The sequence below is a fragment of the Rhinoderma darwinii genome (assembly GCF_050947455.1).
Source record: "Rhinoderma darwinii isolate aRhiDar2 chromosome 2 unlocalized genomic scaffold, aRhiDar2.hap1 SUPER_2_unloc_7, whole genome shotgun sequence".
NCBI classification, from domain to species: domain Eukaryota; kingdom Metazoa; phylum Chordata; class Amphibia; order Anura; family Rhinodermatidae; genus Rhinoderma; species Rhinoderma darwinii.
In genome coordinates, this window is record NW_027461731.1 from 485,935 (window position 1) to 506,856 (window position 20,922).

Genomic DNA, 20,922 nt, shown 5'->3' on the forward strand with positions numbered 1-20,922 from the left:
GTCTGAACTTTATATAAGACGGTGCGGCTCAGTCAGTCACTCAGTGTTGCCTGAGAGGGCAACACTGCAACAGCCGGCCCCCAGGCTGTCTTTTTTTTGCACAGCTAGTTTCCTCCAGGAGGCCACAAGAGGGAGACAAGGGACTGCAAAATGGAAAATAGGCATCCACCAACTTTACAGACAACTTGTTCTCCTTGCTCCTACAACCTCCATCCTTGCACAGTTTGTTATTCTTCCAGGTAACATAGTAACAAATCCAAATTGCTGCTCTCTTTGTAGGCAAGCAAGGGTTTGTTGCAACTGCAATTCTTACTTCTTCTTGAAATGTAGGGACCACAGTACATTCCATCACATCCATCTAGTGTACACAGGTAGGTCCATTGTGACGGGCGGGCGGGCGGGCTGGCTGCTTTAATGGCTGTTTGCTGTTCCCCTACTCCACTCCACTATTTGACCATGGTGCTGCATCAATCAGTGGCTGGCTCAGGTGCAGCTCTTTAACCTACCTAGGAGGGAGGGCGGAGAGAAGACAAGGAAGGTGAATGAGCTGTTCCAATGTGAAATGCCGGAAACACAGAAACACAGACGACACAAAACAAGAGGTGGCAATGTATTAATTAACCCCTTCGCGCTCAGGTCAGTAATAGTACGTCCTGCTAAGTAGAACGTTCGCGCTCAGGTCAGTACTATTACTGACCTGAGTAAACACGGCGCCATTTAATCCCGGCGCGTGCTTGAGCTGTGATACCTGCTGTTTCCGACAGCAGGCTATCACAGCTTAGTGTGCAGGGACCGATCGCGGTGGTCCCCGCCGATTAACCCCTTAGAAGCCGCGTTCAATAGCGATCGCGGCTTCTTAGGGGTTAAGCTGCCATCGCCGGCCTGCTACACGATAGCGGGCCGTGATGGCTACTATGGCAACCAGAATCCTAACAATGGACTCTGGCTACGCCATCGATGGAAGCCTAGTGGGTCCCGACAAAGTCAGGACCCACTATGCTTGCTGTCAGCGAACAGCTGACAGCTCTAATACACTGCACTACGTATGTTGTGCAGTGTATTAGAATAGCGATCAGAGCCTCCTGCCCTCATGTCCCCTAGTGGGACAAAGTAAAAAAAGTGTAAAAAAGTAAAAAAAAGTTGTGTAAAAATAAGAAAATAAAAGATTTAAAAGTAATAAAAGTAAAAGTCCCCCTTTTTCCCTTATCAGTTCTTTATTATTAATAAAAATATATAAATAAACAAATAAACTATACATAATTGGTATCGCCGCGTCCGTAACGTCCTGAACTACAAAACGATGTCGTTATTTATCCCGCGCGGTGAACGCCGTAAGAGAAAATAATAATAAACCGTACCACAATCACAATTGTTTGGTCACTTCACCTCCCAAAAAATGGAATAAAAAGAGATCAAAAAGTCGCATGTCCCTAAAAATGGTACTGATGGAAACTACAGTTCGTTACGCAAAAAATAAGTCCTCGCACGACTTTCCTGATGGAAAAATAAAAACGTTCTGGCTCTTAGAATAAGGTAACACAAAAAGTAAATGATATTTTACAAAATGTATTTTATTGTGCAAACGCCATAAGACATAAAAAAAAACTATAAACATCTGGTATCGCCGTAATCGTATCGCCCCGCAGAATAAAGTGAATATGTCATTTATAACGCACGGTGAACGCTGTAAAAATTTTTTAATAAAAAACAATAGTAAAATTGCTGTTTTTTTAGTCCCCACGCCACCTAAAATTAGAATAAAAACTGATCAAAAAGTCGCATGCACCCCAAGAAAACTACAATGGATTCCTCAAGGTCTCTAGTTTCCAAAAAGGGGTCACTTTTGGGGGGTTTCCACTGTTTTAGTACCACAAGACCTCTTCAAACCGGACATGGTGCCTAATAAATTAAATTAAATTAATTAAATGTCACCTCTACTTTGCTCTAAATTCCTGTGAAACACCTAAAGGGTTAATAAACTTTTTAAATGCTGTTGTGAATACTTTGAGGGGTCTAGTTTCTGAAATGGGGTGTTTGATAAGGGTGTCTAATATATGGGCCCCTCAAAGCAACTTCAGAACTGAGCTGGAAACTAAAAAATAAAATAAAAATGAGGCAATACTTCGCTTCTTACATTATACTCATAATGAGCCGCGCCCACCCCGAGATGACCCCAGTTTTGACCGTTTGTATAAACGGAGACCCCTATTAGACCATTTCAGTGCCCGGTTTTCCCAGCATTCACCCCCGAGAAGTGTATTTCTATAGATGAATCCCTGGTACATTTGAAAGGGAGGCTTCAATTCCGCGAGTACCTGCCGGGTAAGAGGGCAAGGTATGGCGTGAAGATGTATGAGCTGTGCGAGAGTGCATCAGGGTATACCTACAGATTTAGGATATATAAAGGGAAGGACACCAGTACTCAGCCCCCAGAATGCCCCCCCTTACTGGGAGTTAATACAAAAATTGTGTGGGATTTGGTGCACCCACTGCTGGACCAGGGTTACCACCTCTACCTGGATAATTTTTATACCAGCGTCCCACTCTTCAACTGCCTCGCTTCCAGAAGTCCTGCGGCATGCGGCACTGCTAGAAGAAACCTGAGAGGCCTCCCTAAGACTCTGCTTGGGCAAACACTCAGAAGGGGTGAGAGCAGGGCACAATCTAGCAGCAACATATTGTGTGTCAAGTACAAGACCAGGGAGATGCCACACCAGTACCCATGTACCTGTACGAGGTACCAGTACAGAGACCCCCAAACCAGACTGCATCCTGGACTACAATAGGTACATGGGAGGGATGGACTTGTCAGATCAAGTCCTGAAGCCTTACAGTACTTCTGGAAGCGGGGCCACAGGCATCGTACCAGGGCGGCAACACTTTTTAGGAGAAGTTCCCCAAACTGGCAAGAAGGGAAAAAGTCAAAAGAGGTGCAGAGTCTGCTATAAGAGGGGGATAAGGAAGGACACAATATATCAATGTGACGCGTGTCCCGAAAAACCAGAGCTCTGTATGAGTGTTTTAAAATTTATCATCCATCCCTTTATTTTTAATTTACCCCAGTTTTACTCGCTCTGATCCACTTCGCACAGCTTACCCCTCCTCATCTTTCCCCTCTGAGCCCTGCTGTGTGCCCAGGCAGCTGATAACAGCCACATGTAGGGTATTGCCGTACCCGGGAGAGCCAACATTACAGTTTATGAGGTGTATATCTCCGGTGGCGCATGCTGGGCACAATATATCGGACACTGAATTGGCATATATATAGAAAATTGCAAATCTCACTCTGCACCATCTGCTGCGCATTATCTTTTACACAATACCTGTGGGGTCAAAATGCTCACTACACCTCTAGATGAATTCCTTAAGGGGTGTCGTTTTTAAAACGGGGTCACTTCTCGGGGGTTTCAACTGTACTGATACCTCAGGGGCTTCTGCGTACAAGACTTAGCACCAGAAAAGCTCCAGTAGGCCAAATGGTGGTCCTTTCCTTCTGAGCCCTGCCGTGTGCCCAGGCAGCTAATAACAGCCACATGTAGGGTATTGCCGTACCCGGGAGAGCCCACATTACAGTTTATGGGGTGTATGTCTCCGGTGGCACATGCTGGGCACAATATATCGGACACTGACATGGCATATATATAGAAAATTTCAAATCTCACTCTGCACCATCTGCTGCGCATTATCTTTTACACAATACCTGTGGGGTCAAAATGCTCACTACACCTCTAGATGAATTCCTTAAGGGGTGTCGTTTTTAAAACGGGGTCACTTCTCGGGGGTTTCAACTGTACTGATACCTCAGGGGCTTCTGCACACACGACTTAGCACCAGAAAATTTCCAGTAGGCCACATGGTGGTCCTTTCCTTCTGAGCCCTCCCATGGGCCCAAACGGCAGTTTATCACCACAAATAGGGTATTGCCACACTCAGGACAAATTGGGCAACAAAATGCGGTATTTTATTCCTTGTGAAAATAAGAAATTTTGAGCCAAAACTACCTCTTATTGGAAAAAATAATTTTTTTTTTAATTCACAGCCCAATTCAAATAAATTCTGTGAAAAAACTGTGGGGTCTAAATGGTCACAACACCCATAAATAAATTCTTTGAGGGGTGTAGTTTCCAAAATGGGGTGACTTCTGGTGGGTTTCCATTGCTTTGATACCTTTGGGGCTCTGCAAATGCGACATGGCACCCGAAAACCAATCCAGCAAAATCTGGGCTCCAAAGAACACATAGCGCTCCTTTCCTTCTGAGGCCTCCCATGGGCCCAAACGGCAGTTTATCACCACAAATGGGCTATTGCCGCACTCAGGACAAATTGGGCAACAAATTGGGGTATTTTATTCCTTGTGAAAATAAGAAATTTTGAGCCAAAACTACCTCTTATTGGAAAAAATTACATTTTTTTGAATTCACAGCCCAATTCAAATAAATTCTGTGAAAAAACTGTGGAGTCTAAATGGTCACAACACCCATAAATGAATTCCTTGAGGGGTGTAGTTTCCAAAATGGGGTCACTTCTGGTGGGTTTCCATTGCTTTGATACCTTTGGGGCTCTGCAAATGCGACATGGCACCCGAAAACCAATCCAGCAAAATCTGGGCTCCAAAGAACACATAGCGCTCCTTTCCTTCTAATACCTCCCATGGGCCCAAACGGCAGTTTATGGCCACAAATAGGGTATTGCCGCACTCAGGAAAAATTTGGCAACAAAATGGGGTATTTTATTCGTTGTGAAAATAAGAAATTTTGAGCCAAAACTACATCTTATTGGAAAAAAGTTTTTTTTTTTAAATTCACAGCCCAATTCAAATAAGTTCTGTGAAAAAACTGTGGGGTCTAAATGGTCACAACACCCATAAATAAATTCCTTGAGGGGTTTTGTTTCCAAAATGGGGTCACTTTTGGTGGGTTTCCATTGCTTTGATACCTCTGAGGCTCTGCAAATGCGACATGGCACCCGAAAACCAATGCAGCAAAATCTGGACTCCTAAGAACACATAGCGCTCCTTTCCTTCTGAGGCCTCCCATGGGCCCAAACAGCAGTTTATCACCACAAATGGGGTATTGCCGCACTCAGGACAAATTGGGCAACAAAATGGAGCATTTTGTTCCCTGTGAAAATAAGAAATTCTGATCAAAAATGACATCTTATTGGAAAAATTGTCATTCTTTTAATTTCACAGCCCAATTCAAATACGCGCTGTGAAAAAACTACGGGGTCAAAATTGTAACAATAACCATAAATTAATTCCTTGAGGGGTGCAGTTTCCAAAATGGGGTCAGTTTTGGGGGATTCCTAATGTTTTGGCACCTCAACACCTCTCCAAACCTGGCATGCTGCCTAAAATATATGCTAATAAAAAAGCACCACCAAAATGCACTAGGTGCTTCTTTGCTTCTGGGGCTTGTGTTTTAGTCCACGAGCGCACTAGAGCCACATGTGGGACATTTCTAAAAACTTAAGAATCTGGACAATACATATTTAGTTGTGTTTCTCTGGTAAAACCTTCTTTGTTACAGAAAAAAAATAGAATAAAATTGAAATTCAGAAAGAAAAACGAAATTTGCAAATTTCACCTCCACTGTGCTTTAATTCCTGTGAAATGCCTGAAGGGTTAAAAAACTTTCTAAATGCTGTTTTGAATACTTTGAGGGGTCTAGTTTTTAAAATGGGGTGCTTTATGGGGGTTTCTAATACATAGGCCCCTCAAAGCCACTTCAGAACTGAACAGGTACCTTAAAAAAAAGGCTTTTGAAATTTTCTTAAAAATATGAGAAATTGCTGTTTATGTTCTAAGCCTTGTAACGTCCAAGAAAAATAAAATAATGTTCAAAAAATGATGCCAATCTAAAGTAGACATATGGGAAATGTGAACTAGTAACTATTTTGGGTGGTATAACCGTCTGTTTTTCAAGCAGATGCATTTAAATTCTGAAAAATGCTATTTTTTCTAAATTTTCTCTAAATTTTGCAATTTTTCTCAAATAAAGACTGAATATATCGACCAAATTTTACCACGAACATGAAGCCCAAAGTGTCACGAGAAAACAATCTCGGAATCGCTTGGATAGGTTTAAGCATTCCGACGTTATTACCACATAAAGTGAAATATGTCAGATTTGAAAAATGGGCTCTGAGCCTTAAGGCCCAAACTAGGCTGCGTCCTTAAGGGGTTAATTGCATTTAATAAATTAGCTCATTATCACACATGACTGTACAAATGCATTGTCCAACAGGTGTTGAAATAGTGGGATTAAAAGGGGAGATCCCATCCGAAAGACAAAAACAATGGCAAACACAAAAAGCACTTTTGGAATCTGATTTTAGTAAACACATAAGGAAAGGGTGCACCGGTCCTGGAAATACTGCAATACCAGGTCAATGCGTGGAGTGGACAGAGCAAGCTCTATTTCCATCTCCCTGTTCTAAAAATCCATTTAATATATGGTCCCCAGATAGGGGACGTATCAGATATTAAACTGATAAGAACAGATTTTTTTTTTTTTTTTTTTTTTTTTTTTATTAAACCATTCAGGTTTTTTTGAATAAAACCGAGAACTGTAGTTGTTCAAACCACCTCTCTATTTTTCAAAAAATCTCATCACTCTGGTTCATTATTTTATTTTTCCATCAAATACAAGATAAATCAAACAAATTCCTCAAACTAAATACCTCCATTTCAACATTCGCCATATCCCTTCCGCATCCATACCTCTTTCTAGATCCCATTTATAATAAAAATACAATTTAGCCAATACCATACTAACCACATCCTCCATCTCAAATACTTCTCTTTTATACACATTCAAATTCCTCGTATTCCACAATACTTCTTTCACACAAGTCAGAAAAATCCACAACACTCTATCCTTTTCACTACCCAAACTACACAAACCAAACAAGACAATTTCATACGTCAAAACCTTCAAACCAGTCAATTCTTCACACAACCCACTCAACTTTTTCCAAACATCCTTTGCATGCTTACACGACCAAAACACATGACTCACATCCTCATCATCCCCACAACCTTCTCTCGGACACCTTTCAGATGCAACCAAACCTCTTCTTTTCTGAACACTCCTTACAGGCAACACTCCATGTACCGACATCCATAACAAATCTTTCTGCTTATTTGACACATCATACGTAACAATCTTCTTCCACACAGACTTAGACTCCTTCGAATTCAAACCATTTACAGAACACATCACATTATTCATACACATACTTCTCACAACATTCTTTTCACTCAGAAATCTCTCCATTCTTACATCCTCTAGCTGGAACTTTTTGATAAATTTTTCTACATACAAATACCACCCTGTGCACTGAAAAGCAATTGGTTTACATAAATTCCGTTTTTCCCACCTTAAACGCTGAATCACCGTTCCAGCTAAATACTTCGACATTCTAGAAGCCTTGGATTCTTTAAATAAAAGCTCAACAAAAAAACGTACACAATTAATTCCAATGAAAATCTCCAAATTTGGGAAATCCAAGCCTCCATTACGTCTGCTTTTCATTAGAATTTCTCTCCTTGCCTTCTCAATCCCGCTCCCCCATAAAAAAAGGAACAAAACTCTATTCACTTTTTTTAACATAGCAACAGCAGGAGGAAAAACCAAAGCAACATATAAAATCATAGGTAGAATAATGCTTTTGACAATTAAAACCTTCCCCGAAAAAGAAAGATCCCTCATTCTCCACATTTCCAACTTTCTCACAATCCTACCACCTAACTCATCCCAACTTTCTCTCCCTTTCAACTCATCATCAAACACAATACCCAAAATTTTCACACCATTCACCTGTTCCATATCAGGATCACTCACCCGTTCATTACTGAAGAAAAATTTAAATTTGCTCTTACCCCAATTTATTTTAAAAGCAGACGCAATACAAAACATATTTACAATCAACTTCACTCTGGACATATCATACACTGAATCACACAATACACAAATATCATCCATATATCCCAAAGCTTTCACACGCTTTCCATCACACCCGGGCACCACCAAACCTTTCACAACCTTATCATTTCTAATCATTTGCAACAATGGTTCAATCGCACAAATAAAAAGGATGGGAGACAACGGACAACCCTGTCGCACACCAGACATAATACTAAATGATTCTGAAAAAAACCCATTCACCTGCACACAACTCTTTGCATTCGCATATAATTTCTTCAACAAACTCACAAACTGAACCGGAAAACCCATTCTTTCTAACACTTTGAACAAAAACACATGCGCCACACGATCAAACGCTTTCTCAAAATCTAACGCACACACAATCACCTTCTTATTCCGACCCTTACAATCCTCAAGCATGTCCCGCACCAACGCCACATTCTCATGCAATTTCCTTTTCGGTACCGCACATACCTGATCCTCATCAATCACACACCCAATAACATTCCTCATACGATTCGCAATCAGCTTGGCAAAAATTTTATAATCCGTATTAAGCAAAGTAATTGGTCGCCAGTTTTCTAACCGTCTCTTATCTCCTTTTTTATGCAACAAAACTACCATACCCTTCTTCATCACATCACACATATTCATCCCAGAAAACAACACTCTCATAACATCTATAACATCCTTCCCAATTATATCCCAATATTTCCCATAGAACTCAGCTGGTATTCCATCGATCCCTGGAGACTTATTTTTAGCCATACTTCCCACCACATCCTTTACTTCACCATCCATAATCTCACCAAGCAAAGACTCATATTCACTTTCAGGAACAAAATTACCCACAATATCCAAAAACTCCTCATCATCACCCAGATCACACTTCTTCAAATCATACAGTTGTTTATAAAAATCAGACACCACATCAATCACATCCTTACCAAACACCTCTTTATCATCCTTATCCAATAACACATTCATTCCACTTTTCCCACCACACATTTTTTTAAAGAAAAATCTAGTGCACTTCTCGTGATTATCTCTAACCTCCACCTTAGATCTAAATATTATTTCTTTCCCTTTCTCTCGGAACCACTCCTTAATATCTTTTTTTGTTTTTTCCAAATCGTGTCTTACATCCATACCCAAATTTTTACATTGTTGAAGGAACGTCATCCGCATATTAAAGCGTGAATATTCTAATCTTTTCCTTCTCGCTCTTCTATACCCTATCTGTCTAAAGAAACCACCAATCTTTTTTTTCACCCATACCCACCATTCACACACATTAGAGAAAGAACTTTTCTTCCTAACCCAAAACCCATATTTTTTCCCAAATCTAGTTTTCACCCTTTCATCACTCAGAAAACTAACATTCATCTTCCATACCCCTCTACCATAAAAGAAATTATTTATAACAAAAACCCCCAACAAACACTCGTGATCTGAAAACCACACTCTCTCCTGCGCATAATCTACACATTTCATTGCTGAAATAGAAAAAAAGAAAAAGTCCAGACGAGAATCTGTTCTTCCGTCATCGGCATGGTAAGTAAATGGACCTGGTTTCCTGGTGACAGCGTCCTGCAAAGCAAAGTCCTGCAAAATTTTATTCCACAAAACTCCAGTGACATCCACATTAGACTCTGTGGACCCAGCTCGGGCCTGCTTCTCCAGGATACAGTTAATGTCACCAACAATAATTACAGGAACTTTACCATGAAGAAAAAATTTTAAAGAATCAAAAAGTGCCAACCTATCAGTTTTCACAGCATGGCCATAGATATTAATTAGCCTAAACTGCCACCCCTTATAGGATAGTAACACACAGACACATCTTCCTTCCTGTATAATTTGAGTCTGTTTGATGACAAACTCATTATTTTTAAAAAGAATACCAATTCCATCATTCCTATTTGTGGAAGAAAAAGACCAAATTGCTTCCCCAAACTTCCATTCTTCTTTCCTAGGCATTTTTGACAAACCACATTCTTGTATGCAAACAATGTCACTGCCCTTAGAGGCCAAAAAGTCCAGGACTGCAGCACGCTTGTGAGCAGAGGAGAACACCCGTACATTTTGTGAGACAATTTTTAATCTCAAAGACATGCGGGCATAGTATTGTTAGTGCAATGGAAAGCCATGGAAAAAACCAGAACATATCACGTCCCAGGGAAATACATCGCTCTTTCCAAATTTGCCACATTGACTTCACTGAGGAAACCTTCCCCAGGAGAGCTGGGTACTTCTGAGGCCACCTCAGATGACTTAGGGCTAGAACTGGAGTCACTATCCAGCAAAGAAAAAGGATTTGCATGAGCAGAATCTTCCAATAAGCCTATCTTAAGTCTCTTCACCGCCTTTCCAGACTTCCCCCTTTTTGAGACAACTTTATGGAAGATTTCCGCACTAGTGGCACTAGGCATCCTGGCCTCCTTCTCGTCCTCCTCCGATATTGACCACTCCACTTTTGCTGAATCGTCCATTTTTGACTCTGGGCTAGAAAAGGACAAAATTTGCATACTTGCACCGTTATCAGGGTATGCACACCCACTAGGTGGCGCTGTGTCTTTACCTTCCATAGGTATAACCCCAGGTGTCTCATCAACAGTTGGCTCTGCAGGAGGGACCACACCCAACTCCATGCTGTCAGTATGTGAGGTTAGAACCTCTCCTAATCCAGCTTTCCCAGGGTCCTGAGAAGCAGCCACAGAAACATTGCCAGCTGGCTCTGAAATTACCTCAGAAGAGGCAGCAAGGGAACTTGTTGTTCTCACCTGTCTGCCCCATGTTCTTCTCTCTTGTCCTAAGAAAGGAAACACCTTTGGACATTTCCTACAGGTATGACCAGGCAAACCACAAATATCACACCTGGATGGGGAAATACATGCACTAGCCTCATGTCCTGTTTCCTTGCAATTTCTGCAAACTTTGCCTTTGCATGCATCTTTGGTATGCCCGTAGGAAAAACATGATCTACAAAAGCATGGCATATCTTGGTAGTACAGATATCCCTTATTCCCACCAATGGAAAAATTAGCAGGAGGATTCATCACTCCTCCAATACAGCTGGAGTCAGGTTTCAGCCTGACCCAGTACTTGATATCACCATTAAAGACTCCCCATAGGTTCTTCTGCTCCACACCACCTCTAACATGGGTACAGTAATGAGCTAAAAAAGCCCTGACCAGCCTTCTATCCAAAAATGGGTTATACATATGAATTGTTATACATTTCTCCACTGTAGAAAAAAGAGGTTGCACTTCAATGGATGTTAATGCCTCATGCATGTGTTTTTCCTTTAGCAACTGAAAAACGTTTAAACAGTAGGCGGCCTCAAAAAAGGATACATCATATGTAGCAATATTGCTGAAAGCTTGGATACAGAATACCTCTACCAACTTAACTCCAGCCAGGTCCAGAAGGATGTTCTCAATGATATGTCCAGTATCAACTTCGTCTCTCCTCTGCTCATTCACCACGAAACGGATAGTGTTACGCACAGCTGCCATCTTGAAATGGAATGCCCAACGGCACGATGATCGCTCCCAAAAACGTCGGATAGGACTCCACGAAAGACCGAACCCCCGGCCCAGACCAGGCAATAAACCTGATCTGAGCCAAAAGGCCGAGAAGCGATAACCCGAACGGGCCGCGCGTTGACCGAGCCTGCCCAATACTGCTGTTCACCCCTTGCAGCGATTCAGCCTACTCCTAGGCAATTCCATGGGGCCCTGCAGGCTCACACACACTCACAGCTACTAAGCGGGAGGTGAATAAAGGCCGGAGAGGAAGCAAGACAGGATTTGCTTCTTTTGCTTGCACCACAATGCAGTGCTGAAAGAGGAGGAATCGACATAAAAACGCCTTCCTGGCAACGCCCAAATGCCCTCCTGCCGTGCAAACACTGGCAGCAGCAGCAGCAGCAGCAGCAGCAGCAGCAGCAGTAAGTGCATGCCCACTGCCACCCCTTCTCCTTTCACACCTTGTATCAGCTTTAATCCAGTCCAGTGCTGCCTGCTGAGCAGCACTGACCAACACTGCCTGGGCCCAGGCTTTTATCTCTGAGGCCCCATTATGATGTCAGAAAGCTGGCTCTGGCTCCTGAGGTCTCCACTATGACACGTGCAAAGTTCCGTCTGAACTTTATATAAGACGGTGCGGCTCAGTCAGTCACTCAGTGTTGCCTGAGAGGGCAACACTGCAACAGCCGGCCCCCAGGCTGTCTTTTTTTTGCACAGCTAGTTGCCTCCAGGAGGCCACAAGAGGGAGACAAGGGACTGCAAAATGGAAAATAGGCATCCACCAACTTTACAGACAACTTGTTCTCCTTGCTCCTACAACCTCCATCCTTGCACAGTTTGTTATTCTTCCAGGTAACATAGTAACAAATCCAAATTGCTGCTCTCTTTGTAGGCAAGCAAGGGTTTGTTGCAACTGCAATTCTTACTTCTTCTTGAAATGTAGGGACCACAGTACATTCCATCACATCCATCTAGTGTACACAGGTAGGTCCATTGTAACGGGCGGGCGGGCGGGCTGGCTGCTTTAATGGCTGTTTGCTGTTCCCCTACTCCACTCCACTATTTGACTATGGTGCTGCATCAATCAGTGGCTGGCTCAGGTGCAGCTCTTTAACCTACCTAGGAGGGAGGGCGGAGAGAAGACAAGGAAGGTGAATGAGCTGTTCCAATGTGAAATGCCGGAAACACAGAAACACAGACGACACAAAACAAGAGGTGGCAATGTATTAATTAATTGCATTTAATAAATTAGCTCATTATCACACATGACTGTACAAATGCATTGTCCAACAGGTGTTGAAATAATGGGATTAAAAGGGGAGATCCCATCCGAAAGACAAAAACAATGGCAAACACAAAAAGCACTTTTGGAATCTGATTTTAGTAAACACATAAGGAAAGGATGCACCGGTCCTGGAAATACTGCAATACCAGGTCAATGCGTGGAGTGGACAGAGCAAGCTCTATTTCCATCTCACTGTTCTAAAAATCCATTTAATATATGGTCCCCAGTTAGGGGACGTATCAGATATTAAACTGATAAGAACAGATTTTTTTTTTTTTTTTTTTTTTAAAACCTTCAGGTTTGGATTGATTATTTTTAAAAACACTCGTTCATATCCTGTCGATACTTACTATCAGTATCCAAGACATTCTGAACGATTCCATCCAATCATCATCAGGCTTTTTCATTTTAGTTTTTTAAATTTTCATATAACACAAAGCAAAATACAGAAACAATATCAAAAATTCCACCCCTCCACTACACTCTCACCATATACCTCCACTTCAAAACCTTCCAAATCCCTTCTGCATCCACCTCCCCCAACCTTTCCTTATCTACCAAATACGCTGTATACATCCTATCCAATACCATTCTCAAACATCCTTCCACAGTTACATCTTTCTTTCTAAACACATACAGGTTCCTAACATCCCACAAAACCTCTTTTATAATTGCTAACATGACAAATAATACCCTTTGATTTTTCTGACTTACACTCGCAAGCCCAAACAAAACTATTTCCATACATAACCTATTAATCCCAACCAACTCCTTAAGTAACGGACCCATACCCCTCCAAACTCCCTGCGCCACCCCACAATTCCAAAACAGATGAACTATACTTTCACTCCCACCACAATTCTCTCTTGGACACAAATCACTCCTCACAACTCCACGATTTTTCTGAAACTCTCTAACTGACAACCCACCATGCAAACTCTGCCATACAATCTCTCTCTGTCTATTTGTAATACCATCTGTCCTCAACCCCTTCCACACCTTACCAACACACTGACCTCTCACCATATTTATATTACATTGGACTTCCATATCTTTTATACACTTAAACACACTCTTCTTATCTTTCAAACATTCTTTCTTCACCGCTGTCAATCCAAACTTCCTCATAAAATTCTCAATAACCTCATACCATTTAGGACTCACAAACGCATACGGCTTCCTTAAATCTCTTTTCATCCATCCTATTTTTCCCAACACCTTCCCACCCAAAAATCTCACCATGCATGCAAATTTCCAATCACCTCCCAGCATCCTCTTCACTGCAAACATCACATTCACCCCTAAATACACTTCAATATTAGGAAAATTCATACCCCCATTCACCCAGTCCTTCAACACAGTCTCTCTTTTCACTCTCTCCATTGTCGTTCCCCAAAAAAACACAAACACAATTCTATTCAATTTCCTTACAACCATATACCCCGGAGGAAACACCACAGCAAGATACAGAAAAATCGGCAAAATCACACTTTTTATCACCATTATCTTTCCTTCAAACGTCAACTCTCTCAAACTCCAAAATCTCAACTTCCTACTCACTCTTTTCTCCACATCTACCCAACTCTCACTTCCATCCAATTTTTCATCCATTTTAACCCCCAAAATTTGAATCGCTCCGTCCACTCTTTTCACACCCAAGTCCTCATTCATACCTGAACTTCCAAACCTCTTATACTCACTTTTCTTCCAATTTACCCTAAAAGCTGACGCACCACAAAACAAAGACACCAATAATTTCGCCCTCCTCAAAACTGCAAAAGAATCACACAGCACACACACATCGTCCATATACGCCAACACTTTCAGCTCTTTTCCACCACTCCCTGGAATTTGCACCCCTCTCATACACTTATCCTTCCTAATCATCTCTAATAATGGTTCTAAAGCACACACAAAGACTATAGGGGACAAAGGGCATCCCTGTCTTACACCCGAACACACCTTCACTTCTTCGCTCACCCATCCGTTTATCAAAACCTTACTGCCCACACCCTTATACAACATCCTCACCATATTCACAAACTCTCCAGGAAACCCCATCCTCACCAACACTTTAAACAGAAAATCATGCGACAACCTATCAAATGCTTTTTCAAAATCAATAGACAACACACTAACCTCTTGCTTTCTCTCCCTTGCATCCCACAACACATCTCTCAACAAACAAAGATTCTCCCCAATCCTTCTCCCAGGAATTCCACACACTTGATCCTCCCCAATCACCTGATCTATCACATCTCTCATTCTATTGGCAATCATTTTAGCAAAAATCTTATAATCCACATTCAACAAAGTTATAGGTCTCCAATTCCTTACATCCTTCTCATCCCCTTTCTTATAAATCAGCACAACCACTCCACTCTTCATACTCTCCGCCAATCTACACTTTTCCCGCATAAAAACATATATCTCAATCATATCTAGCTTAATCACATCCCACATTCTCTTATAAAACTCCACTGGCAACCCATCCTCTCCCGGTGTTCTATTCACTGACATGCTTTCAATAGCTGATTTAACCTCTTCCTCCCCAACTCCTCTCATCAGCCTATCACACTCCATTCTCTCCACCTGCTTCTCAATCACAGCCACCACCTCAGACTCCAAATCTCTATCACACTCCTTTACTGCATACAATTCTCTGTAAAACTCTTCAACCACTCCTAACACCACTTTCCCTTTTACCAGATTCCCATCCTTATCATATACACATACCAAATCCTCTTTCTTCCCAATCACTTTTTAAAAAAAATATCTCGAACATTTCTCATTCTTTTCTAACTTATCCAATCTTGCTTGATACATAATTTCCTTACCCTTTTTCACCATCCATTCTTTCATATTCTTCTTAACTTCCTCATGACCTGCCTAGGTAGAGTCGTGTGTTAACCTTAAACCATACTATCCCCCATCCCCATTTAGTAACGACACATGACACCGAGGTTGGATGTGAAATGGCCACAGCAGCCGTTTATTAATTTCACAGTTTTATAAAAACAATTTAAATCCGAAACATTCGGATAACTAGTTAGGAATCCACCAGAGAATTCCTCCTAATAATTCACATGACCCAACATGGGTCAGAATCATAAATAACAATTAAACGTTAACATTAACCCGAGCAGAGGAAGTCCTTGAAGCCCCTTCAGATGTTCCTTTCTAGAACACACCGAATTAGCCATCTGCAAACCACTAATTACCTCCAGCCGTAAACCAGCTCGGAAGCACCGTTCACCTCTGCAGATGGCTCCAACCACTAGAAGTCCACTTCAAGGGGATAACACCCGATGAAGCCCTCAAGTGATATACCGACCACTAGAAGTCCACTTCAAAGGGATAACACCCGATGAAGCCTTCAAGTGACATACCTTCTACCAGAAGACCACTTCAAAGGGATAACACCCGATGAAGTCTTCAACCATGTACCTTTTTTGGGGGACGCATACCCCCGATGCGACCCCCCCACCATTTTGTACTGACTGGCCTCAAGGACTCCGCCCGCCAGCTGCCATGACAACAGAACCTACTCCGGAAAAAAGAAAAACATGTTAAATAAGCACACAAAATAAAACACAACGCTCATAGCCAGACGTACATAAGACCTAAGGAGTAACAAAACAAGGGTGGGAGGGTGGGAGCTTTGCTTACTGTGTGTTACTCCTCCCGCTGCTTCCGGCTCAATGCCGAGAAACAGCGGGAAGCGCAGTAACGGCCCCCCCGCCCCCCTTAACTCCTCCCCGTCCCTCCTTCAGCTCCTTCAACTTTCCCTGACCTCGTAACATTAACCCTTTCCCTACCAGGACGGTCATGTCGGCTTCCCTTAAGCCTGCAGCTGCGTCCAGCCTCTTCTTGACCTGCCTAGGTAGAGTCGTGTGTTAACCTTAAACCATACTATCCCCCATCCCCATTTAGTAACGACACATGACACCGAGGTTGGATGTGAAATGGCCACAGCAGCCGTTTATTAATTTCACAGTTTTATAAAAACAATTTAAATCCGAAACATTCGGATAACTAGTTAGGAATCCACCAGAGAATTCCTCCTAATAATTCACATGACCCAACATGGGTCAGAATCATAAATAACAATTAAACGTTAACATTAACCCGAGCAGAGGAAGTCCTTGAAGCCCCTTCAGATGTTCCTTTCTAGAACACACCGAATTAGCCATCTGCAAACCACTAATTACCTCCAGCCGTAAACCAGCTCGGAAGCACCGTTCACCTCTGCAGATGGCTCCAACCACTAGAAGTCCACTTCAAGGGGATAACACCCGATGAAGCCCTCAAGTGATATACCGACCACTAGAAGTCCACTTCAAAGGGATAACACCCGATGAAGCCTTCAAGTGACATACCTTCTACCAGAAGACCACTTCAAAGGGATAACACCCGATGAAGTCTTCAACCATGTACCTTTTTTGGGGGACGCATACCCCCGATGCGACCCCCCCACCATTTTTTACTGACTGGCCTCAAGGACTCCCCCCGCCACCGCGAAACAGGCCTTGACCACCTTAAGCCTGTGAGTTCCTCCACACCACCACCGCCCTTTCTATGCCTTCTGCTATAGCCAAGCTCCAAATATCAATGCCAACCTCGGTCAGATGAACCCCGTCACTCCTCCAGAAATTCCCCAATCCTGACTCCAAATCCCTATGCCTCACGCAAATGCCCCCGTTCTTCGCCACAAAACGGGACACCGCCCGGTTAACTTTTATCCGAGCCTTATTGACTCTCTCCACCGATCTAGCTAACCGCCAATGCTTCCTTGGGACTATGTCCGACCACACTACCACCAACTTGGGATAAGATACCCACAAACACAACAAATCATGTTTGATATCCCGCACCAACTCACGAAAAGGGCGGACTCCTAAGTCATTCCCACCCACGTGCAACACTAAAACCTCCGGAACCCTATCGAGCCGCACATATGTCTGGAATTCCGCCAACACCCTGTTCCACGACATACCTCTAAACCCCAGCCAATGCACAACCGCATCCTGTCGCGGAATGCGCAACTGGCGACCATCCGGGCGGACGTCCGCCCTCAAAGCCCCCCAGTGCACGTACGAATGACCCATCAACCACACCAGACAAGGAGGCGAATCTGAAACGGAAAACACAGTTAGGCACCACCATATAACATTTGCAAGCATAACAACAAAATTACAACATATGGGGGCGGACATAAGACTTAAACCTTTTAGACTCCCAACGACCAATACGCCTCACCCCCTCATCATCCAACCCCCAGCGCCCTGCTTCCGTTGCTGCGCCAATCCGGAAGGAATGAGATGAATATGAGCCTGCTGCAACCCCAACCGCCGTCAAACATTTTTTAAAAACAGCTCCAAACTGAAACCTGGACAAGAACGACCCGTCCACATGACGTAACAAAGGCAAATCTGGAGACCCCCTGTTTTTTGTAAAACCCCGCATGCACTCTACTGGGCACATGACCGACCCCGGGAGAGCGAACAAAACTATCAGTTTTCCCTTCCCTAATTGGTCAGTTTTTGATCTACGCAACCATACCTCCAACCGATCTGCAAAAAGGCACACCTCCCCAGATCTCAGCCCCCCTGCCTGTTTAGTACTTGGCGACACCAACTCACCTACTCTAAATGCTCCGAAGAACGCCAACGAGAAAGCCAACCGAAACAAATCCATTTCATCTGAAGAACGACATACCGATGCCAATGAACCGCCCAACAAGCCCAGCAAAGCAAACGACACCGGCCTTCTACTATCCGCCTCCACCCTACCTCTGCGCAACCCCTTCAAAGCCTGCGATACCAGAAATTCCTTCGATACATCCCGCAAGCCCCGCAACTTAAGCCCAAACGCCACCGCGGATATAAACCGGTTCACCTTCGCTACTGAAAACCCCCCCTCCCAGGCATCCCCTAACCAATACAAAAGTGCCACCAACCTGTCTCTATCCGTATTGACATCACCCAACTCTCTTACCCACTCCTCCCACTGCCTCCAACAAGCAGCATAAGCCCTCCACGTCGTGCGCGCCAAAGACCTTTGTAACAGCTGCTCTACGGGACCGATACCAGATCCCATAGATGATCCGGACACGCCAAACCGAGACGTTCCGCTCCCGGGGCCAATTCCCGAAACCGGTCCCACTGCGAGCGAGAAAGAGCATCAGCAACACAATTCCGTACACCCGGGACATGCACCGCCACCACCCACGCGTTCAGCGACAAACACACCAACACTAAATGTCGCAACAATTGAACTACCGGAGGAGAGGACGCCGTGATGTTATTAATGGCAAGCACCACCCCCATGTTGTCGCAGTAAAAACGGACCTTCTTATCCCTGAGCCTGTCCCCCCAAATGGTAGCCGCCACCACGATGGGAAACAGCTCGAGCAGGGCCAGATTCCGCGTCAATCCACTGGACACCCAGCTAGCCGGCCATTGACCTGCGCACCACGGACCCCCCCCGTAAGCTCCAAAGCCACCCGCCCCAGCCGCATCCGTGAAAATATTCAGATCACTCGTATCCTGCGCTGGGGCCATCCATAGCGAGCGACCATTGTACTGGCCCAAGAAGTCATCCCAAACCTGAAGATCAGCTCGGTGCTCCTCCTTGAGCCTCACAAAATGATGCGGCGCCCGCACTCCCGCCGTTGCCGCCGCCAACCTTCTACCAAACACCCTCCCCATCGGCATAATCCGGCAGGCGAAATTCAACTTCCCCAGCAGCGACTGAAGCTCCCTCAGCGACATTTTCTTCCTTCTACAAGCCCGTCGCACCTCCAGCCTCAAAGCACCCAACTTATCCGCCGGGAGCCGACACTCCATTGCCACCGAGTCAATTTCGATTCCCAAGAAAGAAATCGTCGCTACCGGGCCCTCCGTTTTTTCCGGCGCCAAAGGGATCCCAAAATCCCTCGCCACCTTCTGCAGGGCATGAAGCAAGTTACCGCAAACCGGCGAACCCCCCGGGCCAACGCACAAAAAATCATCTAAGTAATGGATCAACGAATCGACCCCGGATACTCCCCTCGTTACCCACTCCACGAAGCTACTAAACGCCTCGAAGTATGCACAAGAAAGAGAACACCCCATCGGAAGGCACCGATCCACGTAAAAGGCCCCATTCCAAAAACAACCCAACAGCCGTTGGCTTTCTGGGTGGACCGGCAACAACCTGAACGCCGCCTCGATGTCGGTTTTTGCTAGCAGCGCCCCCGGACCCGCAGCCCGCACTAACCCCACCGCCTTATCGAATGAGGTATAAACTACGGAACACAACTCGTGATCAATCCCGTCATTTACCGACGAACCTTTGGGATACGATAAATGTTGAATCAAACGAAACTTTCCGGGCTCGCGTTTAGGGACAATACCCAACGGGGACACAACTAAATCTTTTACCGGCGACTCCACAAATGGCCCCGACATGCGCCCCAACGAAACTTCTTTTAACAACTTTTCCGACACGACTTCCGCATGCAAGTAAGCCGATTTTAAATTTCTCCGCGTAACCGGAACCTCATAAGGAGGCGGAGGAATAACAAAACCAACACTAAACCCTTCATAAAGCAACTTAGCTGCCGCCCTATCCGGATACTCATTTAGATAAGGGGCCATCCTTTCCACCCTCACCGGCGACACCCCCTTGACCAGCCCCGTGCTGGTTCCCGGACCTCTTTTTCCGCAGACATTTTGCCGCCCCGTGTGATGCACCATTACACTCGGAGCACACGTGCTTGAACTTGCACGTGGCCCCAAACTTGCACTGGCCTTCATTGAATTGCCAGCAAAACCCCGCCTTTCCCCCGCCGCTTGGTCCACTCTGACTAGTCTGGCCTCCCTGGCCACCGCTCCCGGGAAAGGGCTGCCTAACCGGAGCCGTAACCCGTAACCAGAGAGCAATATCCTTCTGGTCCCACCGAATCGCCGGCCGAACCGCCTTCCGCTGACGGAATTGCTCATCATATCGCAGCCACGCCTGACCCCCATACGCCCTATGAGCCTCCCCAATAGCATCAAAATAACAAAATAACGCCGAACAATTTTCCGGCGCCTTTTCCCCTATCACACTAGCCAATATGGCGAACGCCTGCGACCAATTAACGAACGTCTGCGGGATAAGCCTATACCGCCGCCGTTCCTCCTCGTCCTTTTTA

The 20,922-nt window shown here is 44.3% G+C and overlaps 1 non-coding gene and 1 pseudogene across 1 annotated transcript; both read right to left on the reverse strand.

The window, feature by feature from the left end:
• Positions 1 to 6,349: 6,349 nt before the first annotated feature.
• Positions 6,350 to 6,565, reverse strand: LOC142682099 (U2 spliceosomal RNA; annotated as a pseudogene).
• A 6,290-nt stretch (positions 6,566 to 12,855) lies between these two features.
• On the reverse strand, positions 12,856 to 13,039 carry LOC142682120 (U2 spliceosomal RNA). The gene has a single exon (XR_012853909.1). It is a non-coding gene; the product is annotated as a U2 spliceosomal RNA (small nuclear RNA).
• Positions 13,040 to 20,922: the final 7,883 nt, after the last annotated feature.